Below are 18,582 nucleotides of genomic sequence, written 5' to 3' on the forward strand. Positions count from 1 at the left end.
CTCCTCCACCCACGAGATTTTCCAGGCAAGAGTACTGGAGTGGATTGCCATTGTCTTCACTAGGGTGTGGCAAATGAGAAAGCCATCAAGCCATCAAGTACAGAGAGACTGGGGAGCTGCAGAACAGAGGTCTCCTACCACCCTCTCCCCAACACCCTGGATGGCTGTGAGCATGCAGATTCTTCACATGACACATCTTCCTCCCCACAACTGCCCACACTGCTTTCTTTCTGGAAGGTGCCACTTCTCACCCTCTCCCCAGGCTGAGCTAGAAGCCCTTCTCTTTTCCGTAACATCCTGCAGTTCTCCCAGAGACATTATACTTTACTGTTTAACTCTTTTCTTAATAAACTATCCATCCCTTGAGAGCAAGGACCACTGGTGATGTCTTATCCTCTCCGCATCTAGCTCTGGGGTCTGGCATGCAGATAACGTCTGTAGCTGGCACAAATGAAGGTATGAGTGAGGAGTAAGCAAATGATTGCATATGATTCTACAGCAAAAACATGGTGGAGTGTATGAGGTTGTTGCTAGCTGCTGTAACACACTGCAAAGTTTTGGTGGCTTTTTGCTGTTCAAGGTCATTTCCCACCTAACAGTCCAATTCAGATGTCCTGAACTGGTGGGTGATTTTCCTCTACATGGTGGTTTGGGATCCAGGTTTCTCCCATCGCATGGTTCTGCCATCCCTTAGGTACCTCCAGATGCTCTGTGTCCAGCCAGCAAATGGAGGAATAAGGGTTGGAGGATTTTATGGGATAAGCCTTGAAGTCACACACACACACACACACACACACACACACACACACACACAACTGCTTAAATTCCTTGGACTAGAACCTTGTCTTATGACTGCACTCAACTGCAAAGGGGACTAGAAAATGTAGTCCTGGCTGGGCAGCCACTTTTCAGTGATAATTCAGCACTATTGACATTTTTGGCCAGATAATCCTTTGGGGTGGAGGAAAGCATTCCTGGGTGGTAGATGTTTAGCATCATGTCTACCCCCTAGAGGCCATCATCTCTACCCTGTAGCATCCTCCAGTGGTAACAACCAAAAATATCTGCAGACACTGTCCAGTGACCCCTGGGGCCAAATCACCCTCGTGAGTGGAGAACCACTGTTCTATATCATAGAACGGGAGGCATTCAGTTTTGATCTTCTGCTAGCTGGCCACGCAGCAAGGGTCCTCTAAGGAAGCAGAGGGTGTGTGTGTTGGTGGGGGTGGGTGCTAGTTAGGAGAAGCTACCTGAAGGAGGTGACACTTGAGCTGAGTGATTGGGAATCGTCTACTCTGCACAGTGAGACAAAGAACGGTATTGCAGTCAGAGAAACCAGCTTGAGTGAAAGTCTGGGGGCTATGATAAGGTAGCTGATGGGAGGGACTTCAAGTAGAGATGAGAGCCTAGCATAGCCCCTCTCCTGTGGATTATGGCCTCTGACAAGCAGAGGGAACTTGGACTTCTGCCACTAACTCAAGTTCTGTCCCTTTCTTTGTTTCACTGCGGATTTTCTGCGAGAAATGCCAAAATTCGGTGGCCCCAGCATTTGCTAGAACTGGAGGAATGGCCCAGACTATGGGCCCTTTTCACATCTCCCTCCTAGTTGCAAGGGGCCCACAGCCTCCCCCTGGTTTGTTCTGGGCTCTTTCTTTCTGAACCCTGTCACCTCTCCTTGGGAAGCTGTCATCTCTACGGTGACAGCTTTACTCTTGGGAAATACTAGCTTCTGTGTGAGTGTGCTACTCACTGAAAAACTCCCACCCTCCACTCAGACCCCAAACTTTTCCTCTGAGCTGGTCTTGGCTCTGCAGCCCATCTCTGCCATCCTGCCTCCCCCTCAGCCTCCATTTCTGCCTTCATTACTACGGCATCCATTTGTCTGTTCGTTTTCTGTCTTTTGGCTTCAGAAGGGCCTTTTATCCTCTTCTTAGGTCAGAATGAAACTTGCAGGGCATTAAGGGTGCAGCCCCTATACTTGAGTCAGGCTGAGTTCTCCAGAGCACCGGGTCTTGTTTCCTTTCTGAAACAAACTCTGATCTTATCCGGGAATGAGACTTATCTTGACGAGTCACCACACACATGGGGCTTTTTTTGTACTACCTGATGTTGTGGAGAGACCCTGACCCATGGCTGCCTCTGGCTCCTGGAGAGACTGGAAGGGGTGGGCAGCCAGCCAACCCTGGGGGCTGGGCTGAGAGTCACATTCTCCTAGGCTAGAAGGAGTTATATCTTGGACCCCATCTCTTATCATGTCTTGGACCCCTGCATCTCCCTTGGACTGCAAATATTCCCAGGGTCCCCATCTTTGGTCTTCAGAGGCATCCACCTTTGCAGACTCCTTGATAAAGCAGTCCATGCAACCTAATGGACCTCTCTTTAAATATGTTTTCTGACTGTTTTGCATTCCTTTTCTCTCTTCCCTCCACCTGAAAAGTCCTCCCCTCCTGTGATGTGCTGAATTGTGTCCCTTCCTATGTTGAAACTGTAACCCCCAGGACCTCAGAACGTGATTCTATTTGGAGACAGGGCTTTAAAGAGGTAATTAAGTTAAAACTAAATCTATGAGGCGGGGCCTAACCCAGTATGACTGCTGTCCTTGTAAGAAGAAGAAATTTGGACATAGACATGTACAGAGGGCTTCCAGGTGGTGCTAGTGGTAAAGAATCTGCTTGCCAATGCAGGAGACATAAGAGATGTGGGTTCGATCCCTAGGTCGGGAAGATCCCCTGGAAGAGGGCATGGCAACCCACTTCAGTATTCTTGCCTGGAAAATCTCATGGAGGAGCCTTGCAGGCACCAGTTCAAGGAGTCGCACAGAGTCAGACGCTACTGAAGCGACTTAGCATGCACACACATGTATAGTGGGAAGACAATATAAAGATGTAGGGGAAAGACAGCTGTCTATGAGTTGAGGAGAGAGGACTCAGAAGAAGCCAACCTTGTCAACACCTTGATCTCTGACTTCTAGCCTCCAGAACTTTGAGACAATACATTTCTGTTGTTCCGGCCACATTGTGTGCACTGCTTTATGATGGCAGCAGCCCTAGCAAACGAATTCACCTTGTGCTTCCCCCTGCCTAAGACTGAACTCCAGTCTTCTCACCACCCGCTGCGACATTCTTCAGGATCTGGTTCTGGCTTCATCCTCCCCTCATCTCTGAATAACAGGTGTCCCTGTTTTTTACCTTGACCCAGACCCAGCCCCCTTCCCCGGTTCCCCTCCCTGCTCAGGGCCTTGCCCTTCCATTTCCCAACTCTTTGCATGGCTATTTTGCCTAATTTCCAAACTCATCTTGAAGGTCACCACCTCAGAGAGGCCTTCCCAGACCATCCATCTATTAAGGTATACCCTGTGTATTCTTTTTCACAGCAACTATGACCTTTTTTAAAATAGCATCTTTAATTAGTAACTTTGTTTATAATTGTTTATTTATCATCTGCCTTCATCAAGCCCAGGACAGTTCACTCCCGGTGTTTATAGCACAGTGTCTGGCATGGAATGACACGCAATTAATATTGTTGAGGAAATCAATCTTTACCTTGTCCAAGTCTCTATCCAGGCCTCGGGGTTCAGCCCAAATCCTACTTCCCTCCTTAAATTAGCCTTATGATCCCTTAAGTCCAAGAAAAGCTGATTGTCTTGATGTGCCTTTGTTACTATCTGTAACCTGGAACGAGACTTTTCGGTCCTGGCAATCAGCACTGCCCCCACTGTACGGGCTGGTGGGGGTTTCCATCTCTGCCCCACATCTTCCCAGGCAGGACCACACACTGTGCATCTCTGCACTGCCCACAGTGCAGGCTGGCACAGGGCCCAGGGCTCAGGAGGCCTCAGGAAATGTGTGTGGATGCAGATAGATCAGAGAGAGGGAGGAATGGCAGAGGAAGTTGGTAGCTGGGCGGGTGTCAGGGATTAAAAGGGTGCTCCTGCCCCCAGCGAGAAGGATGACAAATGTCCCGTTGCCAAGGAGGCTTCTGGGGTAAACATCAGCTGTGGGTTGCAGCAGAGTTCTGGGGCTGAAAAGGGGGTGGGGGAAGCCTACTGGCCTGGAGCCCCAGAATTGTAGAACAGTCCAGACTCTCTCCTGACCAGCTGTGGGATGCCGGGTGGATTCTGCCAGCCCCTATTTTTTTTTTGGAAGCGGACTCCTCCCGCAGGAGAGAAGGCCCAAGTTTAGGAGCCAGGGCTCCCCCCTTCCCCGCCCCACCCCAGGGAAGAGCCCACCAGCAGCACCCCCACTTAAGGCCCAGCCAGTCCCTCCCTTCCCTCCAGCGCTGGCGCAGGCTGGAAGGCCAAAGCTTGGCTGGTTGAGTTGAGCCCTCTCTTTGCGGGGCTGGGCCTGGACAATGGGAAGCGACAAGCCCCCCCGCCCCGCCGTTCCCGGGACATAAAGCAAGCCTTTCACTGTGGAGTTCGGTCGGTTCTTGGCACCCAGCGAGGCGGCGTCGGGAGGGGCGAGAAAGCCAGCGTGTTTGGGGGGTGGGGAAGGGGCCAGGCGATTCTGAGGACTCTCACCGGACCGGGGCCCCTGGGGCTGGCTCCCCAGCTGCGGGATGACCTCATACTGGAAGCCGGAACGACGCGGGGTGGAGGAGGGAGCCGGGCATCGAGGGAGCTGGGAGGTCGTGGCTCTGGGGAGCAAGTTTTGCGTGGGGGACAAGGGCCAGTATCCACTCCTCCGGCCCTGCCGGCCGCTTTCCCCACTAGGCTCGTCAGCCCCGAAGCCCTTTCCACGTTCTTTCCCAGGAAATTCCCACCGACCGCGGGCCACAGACCCCCGGGCTCGCAGATGCTAGAGCTCAGGCTAGCCACCCGCTAGAGCTAGCGCAGCCTCTCCCGGGGGCCTCGGGCAAAGGAGGTGGGTGCTCAGCAGCTCGTGCCTTTTCACCTGGCGCGCCGGCGGGGGCCTCCTCCCCAGGCTCTGCTCTTCCTGGTCCCCGCCCCCACCCCCCACTCCCAAGCCACCAGCGTCTGTTCCCTTTCGCTGAGAGTTTGGCGTAGACAGCAAAGGAGCCATCGTGACTGACTGAGGAGCCTCGGAGAGACGAGACGGAGACGGCGACCGAGTGGGGGTGGGGGATGGGGTGGGGACCGGCGCTGAGCCCTTGGGGCCTGGCGGCCGCGGCGGCGGAGAGGAGGTGGGGAGGGGCTCACGCCATTGGGAGAAACTCGTCTGGTCTGGGGCCAAGGCTGGGAGGGGGAGGGTAAGAACGAGAAGAAGCCGGGTCCTTTTATTTAATTTGAGAATAAATTGTACAAGTAACTCTTGCACCGTCTTTCTACCAAGCTCACCTGCACCCCCACCCCCATCCCCACCCCAGCAGACAAACTCAGTCTTCCCTTCAGCCCGAGATTTTTGCCTTAGGGTAGGGGAAGGACCGTAGGGAGCCGAACGCACAGGTCCCCCCACCCCCGCCCCCGCCCCAGCCGCCCCCCAATTCTTAATCCTGGGTCTATGCACACACACCTTCTCCTGGGATGGGGTAGCAGGCTGCTGCCAATGGGGCTGCTAAGCATCGCCCCCCGCCCCAGATTTCAAGTTCAAAGCCGCCACCCAAGATCAGCTCGTAAGAGCTGTGACTTGGGGAACTGCGTCCTTCTTTGGTTACCTTTTCCCAGACAGTATTCTAATTTCCAAACGTGGAAGAGGCGTGTGTGTGTGCGCGCGCGCTCGCGCCAGTGTGTGAGTGCCCGTGTGTCAGTATCACCGTGTGTGTGCGCGCGTGTGTGTATGGGGGGGGGTTATTAATGGGTGATCTTATAAATGGAGACGAAAGAACTGAACTTAAAAGAAACTGGTCAATTGTAAAACAAACAGGAATAAACAACCCTTTAGATGTAATTTGTGGTTTGTCTGGAGGTGGAGGTGGCGCTGAACAGGAACACCCACCCCCAATATTTTCTCCTTTGCTGCGCCTCCACCCCCAGCATTTGGAGCGGCGGAGAAGCGGCTCCGGAGTGATTAATCCGGGGATAATTCACCCCCCCACCCCGCCCCCCGGCGCGAACCCCGCGAAGCGGGATTGGAGCGAGTCATTTCCGAGAGCGCAGCGCGCCTCTCCCCGGCCGGGCGGACACTTGGTTCATTCCAGCCGCAGAAGCTCAGGGCTCCCTCGTACCGGGATTTTTTCCGAGCAGAAAAAAAAAAGCTCCAGAGCTCTCCTGACCTCCTTTCTCCTCGGCTGCGAGCGGAGCCTCTCCCTCGGCGCTGCCGGCCGCGCCATGCCGCGCTCGCGGGGACGAGAGCTGAGGCGCTGCGGCTGCCCGGCGGGGAGGGCTCGCGCCGAAGCCGAGATTTCGGCGCTCGTGCCGGGCGCCGGGAGCCGCTGGGGCCGCCAGCCGCCGCCGCCGCTGACGCCGCCGCCTCTGCTGCTGCTGCTGGGCTGGGGGCTGCTCAGCGCCTCGGCCGCCGCGGGTAAGTCCGGCCACGCACCCCACCCGAGCCCTGAGCCCACCCATCCCCTACCCGGTCCCTGTCCCTTCCTCCGCCCTCCCCCTTAACCTCCCGCCTCCCTCAACGCCCACCCTCCTGCTCAGCCTGGCCTTGGTCGCCCCCCGTTCACCCCCATCCTCAGCGGTCCTCCGCGCTACCCTCACCCCTCCCTGCTACCCCCAAGCCCAGCCGCAACTTGACCGGATCCGGCCGGTGTGGGGGGCCTTGGGATACAGACATCCCCTCCCGGCGTTGCGGGGCACCCGGACCGTGGCTTCAGTTTCTTCAGCCTCCCAGCCCCCAAGGCGCCAGGCTTTTCCCCGATAAACTTTCCTGGAGCCCTCCCTGCCTCCCGATCCTGGTTGGCACACCCGTCCTGGGGGGCTGGAGAGGAACGGCGCGCCCCCTCCCCATTCGCGCGTCTGCAGGGTCTGCCCTTCCCTGCCCCCGCCCATTTTCTGGCCACGGAAGCCCGCGCCCCCGCCGAAGCCGCCCAGAGACTGCGGCCGCCTTCCCCCTTCCCCAAGTGTCCCCCTTCCTCGGCGCTCTGCGCTGGGAGCGGGGGGTCAGGTGGGCGGGGGTCCCGAGCTCGCCGAGCCTGAGGACTCAGGTGGGGGCTAGAGGGTGCTGAGAGACGCGGGCGGGGGCTGTGCCCGGGGGCGGGGGAGGGAGTGTCGCCGCCAGGCTCCGCGCCGCCACCTTCCCCGCGGTTCCCACTCCGCGCCAAAGTGCCCTTTCCCGCGCCCTGCTGCAGCCCAGTGCCGGGGCTGCGGCAGCGGCGGCGCGGGCGGCGGGACCTGCTCCTGGCCACCGAGTCGGGGAGGGGGACCGACCTGGCGGGCGCGGCGAGTCCCGGAACTTCGCCGATATCTGGTTGAGGCTTGCGGACTGGGAGGGCAAGCGTACATTCGAGAGAACCCAGTCACTGGCCTCAACTAATGCCGTCCCACTTCCCCCCCCCCGCCCCGGTCCCCTCTGAGGCTCAGCTCTAGCCACAGCCTAGAAAGTTCTGCGTCCCCGGGTGGGGACGGGTCCAACCGGCGATACCTGGGGCCTCATTTTCATTTAGCCCGGAGGCTGACACCCACGGTGTGTGTGTGTGGTGGGGGGAACCCGTAACACCTGCTGCCCAGGCTTTGACTGAGGGCCCCTACGGCCTGGAGCCGTGTTGGTTTTCTATTTATTTTTTAAACCACCGATTGAACCTTTGAGAGCTTGACTTCGGCCATCCGAACCTCCAGATTCTTCTCCCTTTTTGAAAAGTGCGACCCTTCCCCGGGGAGCTCTCTAGTCCACGCTGGGCTCCAGCATCTGGTGAGCCGGTCCCCACAGACCGTGTTGCCAGCTCCTTAGCACGGAATGATAGGGTTGCTGGTGAGGAAAGGCGCCCTGAGCCAGCCCTAGCTCTCGCATCCCTACTTGACCGGACTTTGTCAGTTTCTCCGAAGAGTCATAGCCGCCGACACCCAGAGAGGGGCGCCCGCGGTGCGCGCGCCTAGGAGCTCAGCCCTCGTGCACACCCACACCCACTGGGTGGCTGCGCGGTTCACAACGACGCCGCTGGTTGCCCAGACTTGCCACATGAGCGGTGGGGCTATGGCTGGGCTGCTACCTGGCTGTCAGGCCTCTCAGAAGTGTGTCCAGGGGCAGCCCCGGCTCTGGCTTGGCAGACCTGAGATGACCCTTCATAGGATCCAGCTGTTTTTCCAGCTAGATTTGTCCCTGCCCTTTGGGCATGCCATGCCCCCAGGGAAAGAAAAAGGTCAACTCACCGGAGCTTGCACTCTTGGGCTGTGCTGGAGAACTGTTGGCGTGCAGCTCTTGGGTCGCCAGAGAAGTTGGGGGTGGGGGTGTTGAATGGCTTGGGGGAGGGGCTGCTTGCTCTCTGGCCGGCCTGCTCTGGCTTCCCCTGCTTCCAAATGCATTTCTTTTTAAACCCTTCCCGCATTTAGATGTGCTGTTGGCCTTGTGAGCAGCAGAGATTTGGAAACCGACTCGGTGACAAATGATGGCAGGATTTGGCACATTAGAGGGAAGCACATTTATTTTGTGTTCTCTTCACACTGTTGACTTTAAAAGACGCTCAGGACTGGGCTGTCTCCCTTCCTTGGCCCAGTGACTGGATAAAATGAGTATGGGATTTAAAAGGGGGAACCTCCTTATCTGCCTTTAACCTGGACCCTGACCCTTTCCAGCCGTGCCTCCACACTTTCCCCACCCCCAGCCTCCCTAGAGACCCTTCAACCCTTGCTTTCCCTCTCCCTATAATAGATCAGTCACTCTCCTGCCTTTTGTTTCCCTTGAACAATTTAACAGAAAACAAGCCAACCTGGCTTCTCGGTCCTGTTGACCTTTCAGCTCCTGTCCCATCTTTCTTTCTGATTTACAAGTCAACTCTCTTAGAATCGGTCTTGAGCTCACTTTCTGTGCCACTGTTCACTCCCTGCTGTCTGGCTTCTGTCCCCAGGACTGGATTTCTCTAGGAAAGATCACCGCCGACCACCCCAACTGCCAAACCCATGAACTTTTCCTTTCTTTTCCTTTACCTGTCTGTGACTGTGAACTCTGGATTACTCCTTTGAAAATTTCTCTTCCTTGGGCTTCCGGGACACCGTGCTTGGCTGGTTTTTCTCCTACCTCTTGGCTGTTCCTTCCCAGTTTCTAATAGTAGCGCTTATGCCCCTCCTGAAAATCTGGCTTCCTGCGGTGTTCCATTTCTTATGCTTTTCCTCATTTCCTCTCACTCCTCCCTGGGTGAGCTCATCCAGGCCCATTTCTTCCTCTGCCACACTCTGAAGCTTCCAGACAGATTTCCCCTGCCAAGATGCTTCTCCCGATATATGTCTGTTGGCTTCCAAGCCCACGGAAGCTCTGGATCTAGACAGCCTGTATATCCGGCTGACTCTTGGACATCTTCACCTGGATGTTTCTTTTCCAAAGGAAACTCATTAGCTCTGCACCCAACCTCCAGTATCCCCCATGGAGGCTGCTGGTACCTGTAGCCTCCCAGTTACCCAGCCAGGAACCTTAGGATTATCCTCAAATCATCCTTATCAGGTGACCATCACTTTCTGTCAGTTTCATTCTCTCAGTTGTTCTCAAACCTAGCTACTTTTCTCTGGATTAAGCAGCTCTGAGCACTGAAAAGACTGTTGTGCTTCCCATTTCCTTAAGTAATTTAAAATAAAGGCAATGTTAAACCGTAAATATGAGACATGCCTACAAAGTTCTGATTTTTCCCATGCTAACCACTTCGCTGCTTTGAAAGAAATCAAACATCAAGTTATTAAAAAAAGAAAAGAAAAGAGAATTTTCCCTGCTTTGCCTCTTGAAAACTGGAGCGCTGGCCATACCCATGGAATCATATTCAAAGTAGTTATTTATCTGCCTCTTGTGTGGAACTGTGAGCTCCCTGAGGGCAGGGCCAGTGCTTTATTTCTCCTGGCATCCCCAGCACCCAGCTCAGGACCTGGCATAGAACTGGTGCTTGATAGATGGTTGTTAAATTGGCTGATGATTTTTAAAAATATTTCTCTTGTGGACAGTTTTCTAGGGTCTGATAAGGCTAAATCAAGAGTTTTAGGGATCAAAGAATCACCAGCTGGTTTGCAGAGGTGATGAGATGACAAAGACCTGTTCTCAGTTGCTTTCCCCCCAGAACCAATGTCACAGATTGATAAGACATCTCCTTAGGTTCTAGAACCAACACAGGGACATGCCCTGAGCATACACCCTGCCCACCCCACCCAGGAAAGGCAGTGATGTATGGGTTTGAATTTCCATTTGTGATTAAGCTGTGGGTTTATGGTTTTAAAAACTAAGCTGACCACAGCAGAGAGAGGTGACCATATCTTGGGCTGGTGACAGTGTAGTTTTGATCAAGGTGAGCATTGTTTAAGGTGGTGTGGAACGGCATTGGAGAACTAGATTGCTGCAGCTTGGATACTGCAAGGTTTGGGTGTGTCTAGAAGAGTCCAGCAGGTGGCTTCAGTGACGTCACCTTGCCTCAGGTGTCTCACCTGCCTCTGTTTTATCTTCATTGTCATACCAGCAGGATTAAGGGACTCTGAGGGCTCAGCAGAGCCACACGTTCCTTGCTAGAGAAGTAGCTGATCTTCAGACCTCCCCTTCAGACCTTTTGCAGGCTGCCCACCTGCAAAAGGGCCAAGTTATCACTGCACTTTGGAAAGGATTAGAAAAACCAGAGATGAAACAGACTCAGCACATACATATGGATTGTGCCCATGGAGGGGAAGATGGGCCTGGAACAAGAACACCGAGGACAAAAGACTCTGCTAGGGAGTCTGTGTGTTCTCCTCCACTCACCCTGCTCAGAAAACTGTCTGGGTACCCAGGGGAGTGACACTAACAGCCAATGTCCACTGAGTCCTGGTGGCAACCCAATCACTTGGCGTGTATTAACTTGACCCTCACAGTGACCCAGTGAGGCTGGCAATATCAGTCTCCCTCTATTATCCATGAAGAAATAGGTCCAGAGAGGACACATAACTTATGCACATAACCAGTCAACCAGGGATTGAACACAGGTCTGCCTGATCCAGAATCCTTCACTGGCAACCACGCTGTTATCTGAGGTCTAAGGAGAAGTGCTACAGCCCGGGAAGCCTTCCACACAGGTGGCCTGTCTCTGTCCTGCCTTTCCCTCTGGGCTTGTGCATCAGTGATGCTGTGCTGCTTTGGCACTTGAGGCCCGGGTCCCAAACTTCCAGCCTCTCAAGCAGCTATAGTCCGTCCATCTCCCTCACAGCTCCTCGGGGATGACTGCAAAGTCATCCTTGATTTGCTTCTAGTCCCAGAGCTCAGTTCCTTTCCACTGAACTCTGCAGTGAGCTCTCACAACTCCCCAGGTTGTAAAACCCTTCGTATCGTAAAACTCATCAGGACATATTGGAATTTCCTGTTTAATGAGACAATGTCCGCCTTTATTCCCTAAGGCTCTGTGAACACACAGCACAGAGCAGACACTCAGTCAACACTTGTTGAAAGGATCAGAGGCAGGCTCTCTGGAGCCCAAGTTTCCCTCTTTCTCTCTGACTGCACTCTTGGACTTTTCCAAGGCAAGGGGCTTGGAGGAGTGGGAAGCATTGAAGGTGTATCCCTGTGTGGGAGACAGCGCGAGGTCCTTCTGCATATTACTAATAATAACTCTCTTTTACTGAGTGCTGGCTAAGTGCTTTACAGACATTACTATTCAATTCTCACAACAATTCAGGTGCTATAATATCATGTTTGAAGAGACTGAGACTCAGAAATTAAGCAATTTGGCCAAGGTTATAGAGCAGATAGGAGAGGAAATAAGATTGAACCTCAGAGCTACCTTGACTCTAGGACTCACCCTTTTAACTCATGGAAGGCGTCTGTCACAGTGCGGGACCTGCGGTTAACATTCAGTGTTTTACATGTTAGACGCTGCCACTACCTCTGCTGCGGCGACTACTGTCTTTTTGCTTTCTGCACCAGCCTCTTAGAATTCTGAGAAACAGGTCTGATTCTGTAGCACTCTAAGATGCCATTAGATGCGTCAGCAAGAGTCTTTCTTCTCCTTCCTCCCACTGAAAGCACGCTCATTAGAACCTGGCCTTCTCATCCACCCATCAGCCCAGGTCATCATATCTCTTCCTGTGCTGTATTGTGCTTAGTCGCTCAGTGGCGTCTGACGCTTTGCCACCCCTGCTGCTGCTGCTGCTAAGTCGCTTCAGTCGTGTCCGACTCTGTGCGACCCCATAGACGGCAGACCACCAGGCTCCGCCATCCCTAGAGGGCTGAAAAGGGAAGGCTCTCTAGCGCCTACTAGAGGTTGGAGAGCATCACTGACATTGCCTTCCTTTGGTTTCCCTCTTAGTGGTGTGAGTGCTGTCTCGCTTCAGTCCTATCCGACTCTTTGTGACCCTGTGGACTGTAGTCCACCAGGCTCCTCTGCCCATGGGGATTCTCCAGTCAAAAGTACTGAAGTGGGTTGCCATGCTCTCCAGAGCATCTTCCCACCCAGCAATGAACCTGCGTCTCTTAATATCTCCAGCATTGGCAGGCGGTTTCTTTACTACTAGAGCCACCTGGGATATGGCTTCCCAATCTCTCTTCTTTACCTGCTACAGAGATTTTCCATGACAACAGGGGGACATCTGGGTGAACCTGCAAATGCAGGGTTATCTCAGAGTTTTCCACCTCACAGAGACACTGTCTCAGAATTCAGTGACTTTGAATGGAATTTGGCTTCCCCTTGGGCCCACAGAAAGCAAACGGTAGGCTCTACAGTATGGGGAATTCTCAACTAGGAAATGATGGTGTGTTTCTTAAAGCTCTTCCCTGGTTCTTGTAAGTTAAAGGAAACATGAAGCTCATACTTATTTCCTTTCTGGGCTCAGGAACTCAACTCCCTTTTCATACCCCACCTTTAAAGATGAGATGCTTTTTTTATGCCTGTACAAATTCAAGACATAATAAGAGCATGCTTTTGATTCCTTATCAATAGAGTAGGCATTTTGGAAGTTGTTTGAAAAAAATAAGGATGAGATTCTATATCTTTTTCCCCTCCTCTATCCCAATATACATTTAACTTTTAGATCTCCGGGGCCCTTTGGCTTTTCTCTTAGTTTCACATGACATGAAGAACGGTCATGCCCTGTGCGCATTAAGAAATGAGAACTTTGGCCAAGCGGGAGACGGGAGGGGAGTAGATGGAATGGAATATCATGGGGGTGGGACTGAAGAAACAGGAGGATTTGAGATGGACTGAGGTGAAGTAGGAAGGAGTGAGTTGTGGTAGGATCAAGAGTAAACTGGGATGTGTTGGGATGGGATAGAGCGAAAGAATTGGGATGGACTGGGATGGGTGGTGGAATGAAATGGAATAAGATTGAGTAAAATATGATGGTTTGAAGTGGGATTGAGTGGGTGAGATATAGAGTGTTCAGGAAATTGACTGGGGTCGAATAGAGTGGAGTGGGAAAGATTGAATCAGAAGGGACTAGGATGGGATGGGATAAGGTGGGATGGAGGAGTTGGACTGGGGTGTAGTGGGACAATCAAAATGTGGCAGAGTGGAGTGAATGTGTTACGGTGGGATGGAGTGAGATGGGGGAGTTAGGGTGTATTGGAGTGGCTTGGGTTGGGTGAATGGGAAGGAAGGACTGAGAGATGTAATGGGAGTATATAGCCAACTGGGTGGGCATTATGAGGAAATGGGAAATTAAGGAGGGGACCAGAAACAACCTAACCTGCTTCCCATTATTGTAGCATCTTCGTCTTCCTTCCCAGAACTCCTCAGTTCCTCATGTGCCTGAACCCTGAAATTTCTAGCAGATAGAAAGTCCCCATTAGCCCTTGGTTCCACCTTGGTGTAGATCCTAAAAGGGTGCTGACCCCACTGTCTACTATTAGGGGGTCAATATTAAGGGAGATATTGGGGGTCCTGTGTAGCCACCACCATGAACTCTATCAGAGAAATGTGCTAGCACATGGCAGAAGCCCCAGTGCTGCTGCTGCTGCTAAGTTGTTTCAGTCGTGTCCGACCCTGTGCGACCCCATAGATGGCAGCCCACCAGGTTCCCCCGTCCCTGGGATTCTCCAGGCAAGAACACTGGAGTGGGTTGCCATTTCCTTCTCCAATGCATGAAAGTGAAAAGTCAAAGTGAAGTTGCTCAGTCGTGTCTGACTCTTAGCGACCTCATGGACTGCAGCCTACCAGGCTCCTCCACCTATGGAATTTTCCAGGCAAGAGTACTGGAGTGGGGTGCCATTGCCTTCTCCAGAGCCCCAGTGCAGCTCATGTCAAACCCAGCATCAGAGAAAGGTACTGTGCTCACCACAGAGGTAGTGGGGTGGCTATACCCACAGAAAACAAAACTCTGGGTGCCGTAGGGGGTCATCTCTCTGATGTCCTCTTTTGAGAGGTCCCTCCACCCGGGAAACTGCCTTTCACTTTCTCCCTATTTGTGTCTTATTGTTGGAAAATTTTAAAACTGGATTGGTCTCTCAGGGGATGTCAATTTTATCCTTGAAAATCATCATTATAAGGAACTCTTATGATGCTAAAAATAATGTATGTATAGTTTTAAATTACTGAGAGCACCAGAAACTTATTTGAGAATCTTCCGTGTGGTCTGGAGCAGAAAATAAGGGTTCATATTACGGCACAACTAGCCTTGCTCCCTGCCCATGTCTCATTTATACTCAATTAAGTGCAATTATAATCTAGAAACCTCAAAAAATTATGTGTCCATCTTCTTGGCTTTCAAATAGGAAATAGAATAAGGCCCATTATTAAGTAGCTACATCTATTTATTGATTGAAAGAAAGCAAGTGTGACAGTTGTAACTTGAAAGAGAGAAAGCAGAGACTTTGAAAGTTAGACCATTTGAGATACAAGTGAATTATCAGAGGATGTGCAGGCATTTTGTGTGGAATGATTGATGGTCCTTTCTGAGATGAGCTAGTGTGGTAGAGTCGACTCAGGGCCCAGGAGGTTTGTATGTGGGTTGCTACCTGACTCTCAGCTTGAGTCTCACCACCTCCTGGCCCTCATTGCTTCCCCACTGCCGTGTCAGGGGTGGGAGTCTGGGGTGGAGAGAGGCTCAGGGACTGGTGAGGCTTGGTGATGGGGTGTGGGCTCTGGCCCGTCGTGCGCTTGGATCCTCAGTCGTGTCCGACTCCTTGTGACCCCATGGGCTGTAGCCCGCCAGGCCCCTCTGTCCAGGAAATTTTCCAGGCAAGAATACTGGAGTGGATTGCCATTTCCTACTCCAGGGGATCTCCCTGACCCAGAGATTGAACCCGCATCCTCTACATCTCCTGCATTGATAGGCTTTTTTTTTTTTTTTTACCATTGAGCCACCTGGGAATCATTACTCAGCAACAAAAAGGAGGTGAAAGTTTAATGATTTATTTTCAATCCATGACCGACAAGGACCTACTGTATAGCACAGGGAACTATGCTTAGTATTCTATAATAACCTAAATGGGAAAAGAACTTGGAAAAGAATAGATACATGTCTGTGGATAACTGAGTCCCTTTGCTGTACACCTGTAACTAACACAACATTGTTAATCAACTCAACTCCAATATAAAATAAAAATTAAAAAAGAAAATAGAATGTCCCTAGCATGAAAACTGCCACCTCAAAGGTGGCCTCCCTCCTGCCGGGGACCTGTGTGGCCCTGTCTTCCTGACCTGGTCATTTGTGAAGTGCTGACCTATGGGAGGTTCACAGCTGGAAGGAAGATGTTCTGGTATATTAATATTTGATATGTTTCTTGAAATTTGGCCTGAGAGTCAGGAAACTAGTTTTTCAGCTTTGGGTATTCCTCTACATCTCACTTCTCTTTCTTAGGCCTGATTTCCTTGTCTGTAAAATAAGAATGTTAATACCCCCCATGTCTGTGTAATGCTGGTCTTGGAAGCTATTTAATCAACAAAACAAGAAAGATCCAGAGATTTTTGAACAGGTCACTGTGTAACCCTCGCCCAGTGGGAGACCCTGCTGAGAATGCGGTCTCCCTGTCTCTGCAGGTGGCCTGCCTGGCTGTGTGTCAGGGGGTAGGGGCAGGGGGTGAGGAAGGGCAGACTCGCTCAGCTTCCTGGCCCTGATCCTGAGAAAGTGAAAGAGAAGACACAGGACTTCCCGTGCACTGCTCCTCAGATAATCTACTGCAGTCTCCTCCCAACCTACCCACCCACCTTGGGGCAGCTTTCCTGAGCTCAGTCTGGCAGAGGTGACTGCTAGGGCTTCATTTTCACTAACACATCCATCCAAGGGACAAGATTTACCCCGAGGCCTTTTAATTCTGCAAGAAAAACTCCCTGTGTTCGACAACCACTGGGACCCGCATCTCCTGTGACACTTTGTTCCTAGAAACATGGAAAGAGGGAAAATGCTTACAAGGATAGTTTTCCTGGTCATGTGGAAGGAACAGCTGGGGGGTTTTTGCTTCCTGCTTTTTTCCTTTTTTTTTTGAGCATAACATGGAATTGACCTACCCTCAGATCATGACACTTTGTGATCATCTGTCTATGAAAGGCTCCTGTCTGGTTTTATTTTTTTAAAATTTTTCCTTCATTTATCCCTGATCCCAAGGCTTTTGTTGCCTTCCTCCGTCAGTACCAACTCTGATATATTGTGAAAGTGAAAGTCTCTCAGTCATGTCTGACTCTTTGTGACCCCATGGACTTCTTCAGGAATTCTCCAGGCCAAAATACTGGAGTGGATAGCCTTTCCCTTCTACCCAGGGATTGAACACAGGTCTCCCGCATTGCAGATGGATTCTTTACCAGCTGAGCCACAAGGAAAGCCCAATATATTTTATATATATCTTGAAATATGCATGGATCCTTATAAAATATGTAGGATTGTTTTGTGTGCATATGTAAATTTATATAAATATAGTGAACTGTAAATTTCCTCCAGTTTCTTGATTTATTTACTTAGTACTGTAATTTTACAGATCTAGCCCTGCTCCTTGTATGTGTCTAGTCCTGACTGCGTTATGAATTGTGCATCCATCACATTTCCTGTATCAACTCGCCTGGGAATAGACCCTTGGCTTGCCTGTAGCTCCTCCTGGCTACACTTGCAGTTCTGAAGAGCATCTTCCTACATGCTCTCTTGGGACCCTGCATGAGAATAACTCTGGGCTATACAAAGTGGAGAATTGGGATCCCTGAGTTAGCATATTAATTTTCTCTGTTCTGTCATAATGTTTTACAGAATGGCTGAGCTAGGGCTCACTTTCACCAAGAGTGCACAAGAGTTTCTGTCTTCCCATATCATCACCAATACTTAATACTGTCCACCTTTCTAATTTTTGCCATTCTGATGAGTTTAAAGTGCCAGCTCACTGTTTTATTTCGCATTTCTCTTATGACAAATGTGAATATCTCTTATATGCTTGTTAGTTGTTTGAGCTTCTCTTTTTGTGAACTGCCTAGTCATATCCTTTGCCTATTCTTTTAGTTAGACTTCCTGTCTTAATTTAAAAAAACCTGGGTTTGATTTGCAGGAGTTTCTTTTATATTCCAGATATTGCCCTTTGTCAGTTTTATAGATTCCAAATAACGTCTCCCAGCCTTCCATTTGTCTGTTTTGTTTATGATGTTTCTCTTTGGACAGAGAGGCTTCGTTGTGAGGTAGTCAGATCCATCAGTGTTTTGTGGAAGGCAGAAGTTGGGACATATGGGGGCGCTGATGAGCCCACCTGGGTCCATCCTCCTACAGGGCTGGTGCTCTGTATGGAGGGCTTGAGGAATCCTAGAGTCTTCCTGTCCACACTGGGCTCTCAAATCTATGGGAGGTCTTTCTCTTGGCTCAGAGCCCTGTGTTTTGGAAGGTGCCAGTTAAAGTACAAATTGATTACTTGATGTGTACCACACTTAGAGAATGTGAAGCTTCACTCAGTCCTTCAGGGGGTGTCTATGAAGCATGTGTGCTGGCCTCAGCTTTTGAATGCATTGGGGGCTACAGACAAGTTTCAAAGATAAGGGAACATAAGAGGGACAACTATCCATTGTTCACAGCAGCATTGCTCACGATATCCAAAAGGTAGAGATAACCCGTATCTATTAATGGATGAATGGGTAGACAAAATGTGGCATCTACATACAGTGGAATATTATTCAGCCTTAAGAGAAGAGACTCTATATTCTACAACTTGGATGAGCCTTGAAGATATTATGTTAAGTGAAATTGTACTTAGTCCCTCAATCGTATCCGACTCTTTGCAACTGCATGGACTATAGCCCGCCAGGCTCCTCTGTCCATAGAGATTCTCTATGGACAGATGGAAGTATTCTCTAGGCAAGAATACTGGAGTGGGTTGCCATGCACTCCTCCAGGTAATCTTCCCGACCCAGGGATCGAACCCAGGTCTCCCGCATTGCAGGTGGATTCTTTACCAGCTGAGCCACCAAGGAATTATCCAGTCACAAAAGAATAAATCCTGTATGATTCCAGTTAATATGAAGTATCCAGAGAAGTCACATCCATATAGACAGAAAGTAGAATGGTGGTCACTGGAACTAAGGGTTCAGAGATTGAGTGGAATGGGGGCGGGTATTGTTTAATAAACAGAGCTTCAGTTTTGCAAGATGAGAAGAATTCTGGAGATGGATGGTGGTGATGGTTACACACAA

This window comes from Bos mutus, chromosome 3 (assembly GCF_027580195.1).
Source record: "Bos mutus isolate GX-2022 chromosome 3, NWIPB_WYAK_1.1, whole genome shotgun sequence".
Lineage (NCBI taxonomy): Eukaryota > Metazoa > Chordata > Mammalia > Artiodactyla > Bovidae > Bos > Bos mutus.